Genomic DNA, 8,860 nt, shown 5'->3' on the forward strand with positions numbered 1-8,860 from the left:
CAGTTTATTCTAAACCGACATATTTCCTTATGTAAATTGTTATTGTTATAATAGCCTCCTAATTGTTTCCTTTGCTTTTCTGCTTGCCCCCTCTCCAATCTATTCTGCTGAGAATAGCCAGAATCAACTTTGTCTGTAAAATGTAAAGTAAATCATGTAGTTCTCTAAAACCCCTAACTTCACAAACTTGTGGCTAAATACAACCTGCAAAATTGTTTTTGCAGGACCAACACAATTTCTTTCCCTTCTTTTTATTTTATTTTAAATGTGAAAGCTTTTACTTCATTGTGCATCCACTGTTCATTTTTCCATTGTCCTCACAAATCCCCTATTCTTGCTTGTGATGAATTTATTTATTTATTTATTTTTTATCCTCACCCGAGGACATTTTTCCATTTTTTTGTTCAGATAGAGCGGGAGGGAGAGAGAGGAAGAGAGAGAGAGAGAAACATCGATGTGAAGGGACACATCGAGTGGCTGCCACCCGCACGACCAACCAGGGCCGGGGACAAACTGCAACCAAGGTACGTGCTCTTAGCGGGAACTGAACCCGGGCCTCTCTGTACCGCAGGCCAACGCTCCAACCGCTGCGCCAAACCGGCCAGGGCGCTTATGATGAATTTAAATTTCCTACCTGGCCCAGAAAGAAATTTAAGTTTTGTGTCTATTAAAAATCAACAATAACATAAATTTAAAATATAGAGTGTCCCCCAAAAAATGTATACACATTTTAATAGCTGATAACACAATTAACTCTCCCTCTTTTTCAGGTTTAGCTGATTTGAAATAATGAGTGAAGATAGACTAAGCTTTGAACAAAGAAAATTAATCCACTAGACTTTATATGGGGATATATAAAAGATAGAGTGTACAGTACAAAACTGGCAACAGCCCGGCCAGTGTGGCTCAGTGGTTGAGCGTCGACCCATGCACCAAGAGTTCAATTCCTGATCAGGGCACATGCCCAGGTTGTGGGCCAAATTCCTAGTGGGGGGCATGCAGGAGGTAGCCAATCAATGTTCTTTCTCATTGATGTTTCTGTCTCTCTCTCTCTCCCTCCCTTCCTTTCTAAAATCAATAAAGAAAAAAATATTTTAAAACCAGCAACAGTCGAAGAATTAGGAGCAGCTATTGAAAGAGAAAGTGCACAAATACAGAACAAAATAATGCTTGGTGTTTGCTATTCCATTGCTTCATGTCATCAGCAGTGCCTGGACCAGAATGGCCATCAGTTTGAAAACAGGCATTGACAATAACAAATAAAAAAATTGTTTATTTCTGTAGATTCTTTTATATTTTGAAAATGAACTGTATGTTAATAAACACTGACCTTATAATTATTGAAACTGTGTATACATTTTTTGAACACCCTGTATTTTAAACAGCTTTGGGGTACTAAAGCTAAAAAGAAAAAAAAGTTGAAATTAGAATATGGTTACTATTTATTAAACACTTTGAATGTATCTTAATGTTAATATTATCTCCAGTTTTCAGGTGAACAAACAGAATTTTGGAGATAAATTATTTGCCAAAGATCACTCTGCTATTGAATTTCAGAGTCAAGATTTGAACTACAATCTAAGTGAAAACAAAGGGATGATGGTTTTGCAGGTACATACACTTGTCAAAACTAGTCAAATTATACACTTCGAACATGTTCAATTTAATATCTCAATTATGCCTTACTATAGTTGTTTTAAAAAGTACACACTTGTCTGGCTGGTGTGGCTCAGTGGTTGAGCATCAACCCATGCACTCAGAGGTCGCCAGTTCAATTCCCAGTCAGGGCACATGCCTGGATTGTGGGCCCAATCCCCAGTGAGGGAATGCAGGAGGCAGCCAATCAGTGTTCTCTCTCATCAATGTTTCTATCTCTCTCTCCCTCTCCCATCCACTCTTTCTCTGAAATCAATAAAAGAAAAAAATATACTTAAAAAGAAAAAGTCCATACTTCCCAAACAATATATAGTAATACATTTTCCTATAATTTAAAGAAGTTTGTGATACTATTAAACTGCCTGGTCACAGTTTAAGGGCAATGACATTAAAAAAAATATTTAAATAGTTTATTTCATTAATATGAAAAATAAAATATCAGCTAAAAAACCACTGACCTTCCACTTGAGGAAAGCTGTTCACTCCAATGGTTCTAGTTATATAGGATAAGTATCCTATTTGTGTTGCAAACTGTGGTTCCTTCATTCATTTTTTTTTTCTTCAATAAAAACTGAAAAACAACTATGTGCCTCCACTGTTCTGGAGGCGAGCAATATAGCAATATTAAGATTAAGTTTCTGGCCCTGGCCGGTTTATCTCAGTGGTTAGAGCCTCGGCCTGTGGACCAGAGAGACCCGGATTTGTTCCTGCTAAGGCATGTACCTCGGTTGCAGTTTGTCCCCAGCCCCAGTTGGGGTTGTGTAGGTGGCAACCAGTCGAAGTGTCTCTCTCACATCAATGATTCTCTCTCTCTCTCTCTTTCTCTTCCTCACACTCTATCAGAAGATAACTGCAAAATAAAAGTGTCTTTGGGTGAGGATTAAAAAAAAAGATTAAGTTCCTACCCTCATGAAGCTATATTCTTCTCTAGAAGGCAGGTGGTTAACACAAATGTCATCTAGAGAAAAGTGCTATGAGAACAACAAATGAGAATAAGAGAAGAAAGAGGGAAGGTGTCTGCCACTTGAGATGACATGGATCAGGGAAGGTTTATCTAATGATACCACATTGGAAAGGAGGCCGGAGGGGAATGACAGAGAGTCACAGAAATATCTAGGGAAAGAGCATCATAGGCCGAGAGGGGCAAGTACAAACAACTCTGGGTGGCAGTTTGTTGCAGTAAGGACATCGATATGGCTGGAGTAGGTCTGGAAGAGAATGAGATCAGTGATCACTCTAGTGAGGGAAAGTACAGGGTAACGGAAGGCTGTTGCTATATCCGGTGAGAGATTAGCGTCCTGTAGGCTCGAGTGATGGTGGAATCAGTGAAAAGTGGTCAGATTCAGGGTGCCTTTAAAGATAAAAGAAAGTCAAGAAACCCTATTGCTGGACTAGATATAGGGTTGGGGGGTTAGGGATAAGGGAAAAGAGAGAATTTAGTATAAACCCAAGGATTTTTGGCTTGGGCACTAGGAAATGGTAGAGCAATTTATCAAAATACATATATTGAAAGATGATTTTTTTTAGAGGAAATCAAGTATTCCATCTTCCTTTGAAATCTATATATGGATACATAATACAGGTAGTTGGGTGTATGAGATTAGAAGCCAGAAAAAGGGTCAGGATTGGAAATTAAATTTGAGTCATCGACATCAATATATACAGTACATTTCAATGAATAAGAGAAGTCCTATGGACAACTCCCTACCCTTCCAATGACATTCGGAAGTCATAATTATTAAAATTGTCTATCCAAGAAGACTAAGAAAGTGTGTCCAGAAATGTAGAGAAAAGCAGAAGAGTGAGTTACCCCAGGAGCCTAGTGAAGAAGGAGAAAGGGATTGGCTGCATCAAAGGATAGAACTCTTTCCTTCAAAGCCTCCACCATTTATATGTCTAGAAAGACTCTTTCTAAGAAGCTGGAAATCTGAGGAATTGTCTTGTCTCACCACAGGGAGAGGGCATATGGGTAGTGGTAAATATCTCCCTGTGATGGAAATACTAGGAAGTGCTAGATGTGAGAATATAACTCTACTGGAAGGGAAAAAAAAGAGAGTAAAACTGTAGAAAAGCTGTCACCACAAAGCTGAGTTCCAGACTGTGGTCTGTTGCTAGCAAGTAATCTCAGGGTCTCCTCCTGCCCACATGAACCATCACGAGTAAGCAGTTTTATTTCCTTATTTTCGTGCATAGTAGAGAAAACCTCTTGCCAAACAAATTCGCTTTTGTTTTCCTCATCAGGGCTTGCTGCTTTATAGGCTGCTGTGGGTAAGGAAAATCTTGAAGCTGTATCCAGCAGAGAATCGTGAGCTTTCCGAGGAGCTGTGACAGATGAAGAGCAGTCTCTAGCAGAGAACACTGAGAAATACATAAGATTTTCAGAGATCCAAAGTTCCACCATCATCTGAATGCCTTATATGGTCAGGTCCTATTGTTTCCTGACAGGCTCCAAAGAGCAAAGGTCCTCTCTTTCCCCAATTTAAAGACTGTCTCAAGAACTCAGACAGGAGCAGGAGAGGCTAAGATGACCTGGCAAACAACTGTCAATTCAATAATAATGCTGAGAATCTTAGTTTAATAGTTGACAAATTCCCTGTATTATCAAGTGAGCTGAAATAAACAAGGCTTAGATACTTAATAATAAAGAAACAAGACATGGAGCCCTGGGCAGGTGGCTCAGTTGGTTGGAGCACCATTCCCTTTACCAAAAAGGACGCAGGTTCAATTTCTGATCAGGGCACATGCCTAGGCTGCAGGTTCCATCCCTGGGGAAAGGGGTACGTACTAGAGGCAACAGAGAGAAGCTCCTCTCTGTTGATGTTTCTCTTTTTCTCTCTCTCCCTTTCTCTCTCTCTAAAATCAATAAAACATAATCTTGTGTGAGGATTTAAAATATACAAAATAATCAAGACATAGAGATGGGAGGAAAGATGACTTGGAGGTCTGTACTTACCTGCTATTCTTTTAAAAGATACCATAGAGTGGCATTTATTGAGACATAGTTTCAAACCTGTCCTTTATTGCCCCCCAACATAGACAATAATCCAATAATTTAAGTAGCCCTTGTTCATAAATTGTGTTATTTGAATGAACCAGCAGTTCAAGAACTTGATATTTCCGGCTCTCCTTTCTTTGAGACTTTAGAAGACCGTTGCTTCCTATGAGCTCAGAGGTGTGACAGGTCCCATTCTGTTGGTCCTTTCAATGCCAAGGACCCATCTTGTATTTGGGGAGTATTCTAAGTATTTCTGGTCTGTATAAAGAAGGTATGCTCCAACTGTCTGACATTCTAAACTAAATTCAAAACAGAGATGAGTTATTCTATTGGATAATCTACAGATGACAGGCCATTATTAATAAAAGTCCCATAGGTCACATTGACAAGACTGACAGATAACATTTTTCTCTACCACGTGAGGTATGGGGCTTCCTCAAATGAAGATGAAGATTTTGGACACGTTGCTTTGACTTCTGGCGGTGTCCTAGCTCTGACCCTCTCACTCAGTACTCAGAATCCCCCCTACGCTGACTACACTCATCCCCTTGGTCCCCCCAGCTCTGTTCCTCTCTCATACTTCTACCAGTTATGTCCAATTTCTCCTCTCTCTTTCTTCCCAGGATGGGTCACTGTCTTATAGTTTTTTGTTTTGTTTTGTTTTTTGTTTTTTGTTTTTTTGTTTTTATCGTCCTCACCCGAGGACATTTTTCCATTTTTTGTTCAGATAGAGCGGGAGGGAGAGAGAGGAAGAGAGAGAGAGAGAAACATCGATGTGAAAGGGACACATCGAGTGGCCGCCACCCGCACGACCAACCAGGGCCGGGACAAACTGCAACGGAGGTACGTGCCCAGGTACGTGCCCTCAGCGGGAACTGAACCCGGGTCCCTCCGGACCGCAGGCCGATGCTCTAACCGCTGAGCCAACCCGGCCAGGGCTGTCTTATAGTTTTTATAGAAGTAGGAATGGTAGACAGCTTTCCCTCTGTTACCTCTTTGATCCATTGTAATTCTGTAAGTTCTGTGTTCTGATTCTTTCATGGCCTGGACTCCCATGGGTCTATTACGGAGGTTAAAACATCTGAACATGTTTCAGGACACATTATTTTTTATCCCCTGGTTTAAACCATCTAATTCTCTGAAGGACAATGTGACTGAAAAGTGAGGAAAGAACTATATACAAGGAAGTACAGAAAAATATAAAAGTTGTTATTTTAAGAAATTTTCTAGCTACACGCAGTGTCCATTTGAAATATGTGAAATCGTACCATGCAGATGAATCACTTTTTTCGCTCTCTACTCCTCAGTCATGGGGATTTGAGCATCCCCTCTCCATAAATCCAGCACTGAGAGTAGAACTCCTGATTATCCAGCAGGCAGAACAGGGTCTCATACCCTCAGAATAACATATATGCATTTATATTGGTACTCTTATTTAAATTGTAGTAATTCATTTACATGTGAATTACTGCCACAACACACCACTGACTGAAAGACAAATAAATGAATTCAAAGGCTTGAATATAGGTAAAATATATATGGTTCCTTGCATTTTAATGTTAGACAGGCATTATTAAATGTGCAAAAGAAATCAACTCTTTAAAACATTACAATTATTTATGCACCATTGTTAGCATAGTTTATTGGCTTTCTTCCCCAACCCCTCGTGCATTGCTGCACTCTCCACCTGAAGTTTTGCTGATACTGCCGTCTCAGTCGTGAAGGCTGGGATATCTTCTATCTGTTTTTGTGAGCGGTGTTGGGGAAAGACATGGGCACATGCAGCTGTGTTGGTTATCATCCTAACTCCATGGTCTGGCTGTTTCTGTGGCCTGCATTTTCTTCAACACCAGAGAAAGATTTTGCAGGGTTTTAAAAACTGGTGTGCAAGTTTCTATCTTGTTTAGATTGATGGCAAAAAACAGATCAACAATCTGCTATCCTTCATAAATGGGCCCCGAGCCTAGTCGCATTAAGGATGGGAATTCCCACAGTTTTTAGGTAACTGTGAAGATTTCTTTCTTTTTTTTTATTAATTAATTTTTGTTACAGATGCTTCTCCTTTTTCCCCCACTGATTCCACCCTCCTCCTCCCTCCCTGCCCTGTCCCCAGCTTTGTTGTCCATGTCCATTGTTCATGCATACATGCATATAAGTTCTGTGGTTTATCTCTCCCCCACCACCCCCTCTTTTGGGGATTGTCAGTCTGTACCCCACTTCCATGTTTCTGGGACTACCCCATTCCTCAGACTGTTATGTACATATATAACTGTGAAGATTTCGATGAGCCCTGCCATCAAGAGGCTACTGTAGCATCGGATTGAGTTTTGTCCGACAAGAGGATTACTCATCAGCTAGTCTCTAAAGCTTCTGGGACTTACTTGAGTCCTCCAATCGATTTTGTCATATTAGTTACGGACTTGCCTTTTTTATTAAGAAGAAAAATAATTTTTAATTAGTTTTTTAAAGAAGACACAGGCTTACACCCACCATAACTACTCATCTTGGTATTTCATTAAGGTGGATGCTGGGTAATTTGTGTAATGCTACAGACTTCTGACAGAAACAGCCCCTTTTGCTGTTTTTTTTTTTTTCCTTTTTTTCTGCTTTATTAAGATATAATTGATATATAACATTATGTATTTTAAATGTTGAACATGATGATGTGACACATATATACACTGCAAAAAGATTACCATGATAACATTAACAAATCCATCATTTAAAATAATTACCTTTTTCTTATATGTGATGAACCCATTTAAGATCTACTTTCTTAACAACTTTCAATATAATACAGTATTATTAAGTATAGTCACCAGGCTGTAGATTAGATAACAGAATTTATTGATCTTAAAACTGCAAATTTGTATGCTTTGACCAGCATCTCCCCATTTCCTCCACCCCTCAGCCCCTGGCAACAGCCAGTCTACTCTCTGTTTCTATGAGTTCAGTTTTTTCAGATTCTGCATATAAATGAGATCAGACCATATTTGTCTTTCTCTAACTTATTTCATTTATCATGATGTCATCAAGGTCCATTAATGTTGTCACAGAAAGATTCCACTCTATTTTATGGTTGAATAATATTGCGTGTGTGTGTGTGTGTGTGTGTGTGTGTAACATCTTCTTTATCAATTCAATGGACGTTTAGATTGTTTCCATATGTTGGCTATTGTAGATAATGCTATAATGAACATTATTGGGAATTGGGGATACATATATATTTTTGAGTTAGTGTTTTCATTTGTTTCAGATTAAATACACAAAATGGAGTGACTGGATTACATGGTAGCCCTATTTTTAATTTTTTTTTTTTTTTTTTATCCTCACCCGAGGACATTTTTCCATTTTTTGTACAGATAGAGTGGGAGGGAGAGAGAGGAAGGGAGAGAGAGAGAGAAACATCGACGTGAAGGGACACATCGAGTGGCTGCCACCCGCACGACCAACCAGGGCCGGGGACAAACTGCAACCGAGGTACGTGCCCTTAGCGGGAACCGAACCCGGGTCTCTCCGGACCGCAGGCCGACGCTCTAACCGCTGAGCCAAACTGGCCAGGGCCCTATTTTTAATTTTTGAGGAACCTCCATACTGTTTTCCATTGTGGCTGCACCAATTTGCATTTCTACCAACAGTGCACAAGGATTCCCTTTTCTCTGCATCCTCACCAACACTTAGTTTTTGTCTTTTTGATAATAGTCTTTCTAACAGCTGTGAGGTGACATCTCATTGTGGGTTTTTTTGTTTTTTGTTTTTACATATATTTTTTGGTCATTTGTATGTCTTCTTTAGAAAAGTATCTATTCATATCTCCTGCTTATTTTTTAATATATATTTTTATTGAATGTATTGGTATGGCACTGGTTAATAAAATTAGGTAGGTTTCAGGTATACAGTTCTATAACACATTATCTGTATATTGTATTGTGTGTTCACAACCCAAAGTCAAGTCTCCTTCCGTCACCATTCATTCCATTTACCCTCTTCTTCCTGCTCCCACCCCTCTTCCCTCTGATAATCACCGTACTGAGGCCTGTAAATTATTTTGCTTAATCCCTTCACCTATTTCACCCAGCCCCCCGACCCCACCCTACAAAGCTGTCAATCTGTTCTTTGTATCTATGAGTCTGTATCTATTTATTTGTTCGTTTGTTTGTTTTGTTCATTAGATTCTACACAGAAGTAAAATCATATGGTATAGTGTTT

The sequence above is a fragment of the Molossus molossus genome, unplaced genomic scaffold, assembly GCF_014108415.1.
Source record: "Molossus molossus isolate mMolMol1 unplaced genomic scaffold, mMolMol1.p scaffold_m16_p_12, whole genome shotgun sequence".
In the NCBI taxonomy this organism is placed as follows: domain Eukaryota; kingdom Metazoa; phylum Chordata; class Mammalia; order Chiroptera; family Molossidae; genus Molossus; species Molossus molossus.